Source organism: Diaphorina citri, unplaced genomic scaffold (genome assembly GCF_000475195.1).
Source record: "Diaphorina citri unplaced genomic scaffold, Diaci psyllid genome assembly version 1.1 scaffold502, whole genome shotgun sequence".
NCBI classification, from domain to species: domain Eukaryota; kingdom Metazoa; phylum Arthropoda; class Insecta; order Hemiptera; family Psyllidae; genus Diaphorina; species Diaphorina citri.
In genome coordinates this window covers 225,444-227,181 of record NW_007377937.1, presented here as the reverse complement: position 1 = coordinate 227,181, position 1,738 = coordinate 225,444, and the positions used below count along the sequence as shown (strand labels likewise).

The 1,738-nt window shown below is 37.2% G+C and overlaps 3 protein-coding genes across 4 annotated transcripts in view; all 3 read right to left on the bottom strand.

The window, feature by feature from the left end:
• LOC103509491 overlaps positions 1 to 1,391 on the bottom strand; it is an 18,747-nt gene extending 17,356 nt beyond the window's left edge. Inside the window, exon 1 of the mRNA XM_026823803.1 lies at positions 967 to 1,391. The gene's annotated coding sequence lies outside the window, so the exon portion shown is untranslated. The remainder of the gene's footprint in view (positions 1 to 966) is intronic.
• LOC103509478 (enoyl-[acyl-carrier-protein] reductase, mitochondrial) overlaps positions 1 to 1,738 on the bottom strand; it is a 20,580-nt gene that overhangs the window by 7,237 nt on the left and 11,605 nt on the right. The gene's annotated exons all lie outside the window — the stretch shown is intronic.
• The window catches only part of LOC103509480, a 22,092-nt gene that overhangs the window by 11,296 nt on the left and 9,058 nt on the right, over positions 1 to 1,738 (bottom strand). The gene's annotated exons all lie outside the window — the stretch shown is intronic.

The following is a 1,738-nucleotide window of genomic DNA, read 5'->3' as shown; positions in this document are numbered from 1 at the left end:
CTTTAATTTGATGTACCTATCACAATCAGGGGGTTCCCATTCAACATTTTTAAGTTGACCCCAAGGGGCCAACCCTGGCTCCAGCCAAAATTTGGTGTCTTCAAAAAGTTGCATTTTAAAAGACAAAACACTAACCCAAATTTCAGCTTCTCATCTTTAGTCATTCAAAAAATATTCAGGGGTTCCAAGACTTTTTGAACGCTCTCTATAGGTTTAGGTTAAACACAAAAAGAAGCTTTCACAATTTGAGGAATGACCAGTGTCACAGGGTTTGGTTGATCACAAAAAAGAGCTTTCTTTCATGGTTGTGGCTTCTGAATAATTACCGCAAAAAACATTGCTTTGAGGCCAACAATTGCTTTGGAAGCCACATAATGAATGTTTCTCATGCAGCATAGATTAAGTAATGCTTGTAGGGAAGGGCAACATTTTTCAACAAGAAGAAGACTGGGAAAAATATATTAATAAAATAGTAATAAAACCATGCTGTTCTATATTTTAGATGAGGGGAGTTTCATCAAGAGCAGTTGGCTCAAGGTTAACATTGAGAGACAGACTCTCAACAAGACACATCGCTGAAAGCAGGATTGCTATCAAAAAGAATGCTACAGGTTCTAGGTAAGTTTACTCAGTTCATTGTATTCTAAGCCATGGTAGTCCATTAAATTTGAACAAATCATGCTAAAATTTACTCTGCATGCTTAAACCTACTGTAGAAAACTATAGTATAAATTTATAATTTATTAAAATGAAATTGTTTTTAAGTCTTTACTGTGAAAACAGTTTGGCATATTGATTCCTCCTAAGTTGACACAAGTTCTAGAATAAATTTCCAAAGCACTAGACGTGGTTCATCCTGGTTGTGTCTTTTTATCAGTGTGAAGATTTTGCAATGGTTGTGATTGGAGCTGGGACAGGAATTATAGGCCTGACACTGACTGTAGTGTAAACATTACTTATACCTACCTACAAAATGGCCTGTTGAGTCTAAAATTGACAGTTTCAAAATACTGTGTAATAGAATTCACCTTCAAGCCACTGGTTGGGTAGTAAGCATACATTACCTACTACACATGAATAATAATCTTAACACTTGCCTGCTTAGTTCCGGAGACTGGCTCTATGGGAAAGATCTTTCTGTCCAAGTCTTCACAATAGAAGTGCGTTAAGTCTATACACTTTTTTACTTTCTTTTCTTGCTGTTTCTTGTTTCTGAACTTCTGAAGTAGGAATAGGAACACTTTTTTGATGGTGTCTTCCTGTCTTTTTGGCAAGATTTCCAAAAACAATAAAACAAAAGGGACTGTCTAATTTACCGACCTGAGGAAATCACTCCTCCTGGGCTTACGGTGAAGAAATTTTTACCGGCCAAAACGGTTTTGGATAGCTCTTGGAAAGCACAACAATCCTGTGAAAACCGTTTGTCTTTATCCCAACCCGTTTTCCGGAAAACTCCGGAAAACCCTTTTGAAAAATGGAAAATCTCAATTTTCAGACAAACCGTTGACAGAGATTTTTACCGGCCAGCCCGGTTTTAAAATAGTTCTCAATGAGCAGAACACAACCTGTGAAAACGTTTGTCGTTTTATGCCAAACCGTTTTCGGAAAAATCACGGAAAACCCTTATTGAATAATGGAAACTCTCAATTTTCCTGACAAACCGTTGACAAATTTTTACCGGCCATGACGGGTTTTAAAAGTCTCAAGAGCGAAGAATCAAACCGTGTGAAAAAGCCGT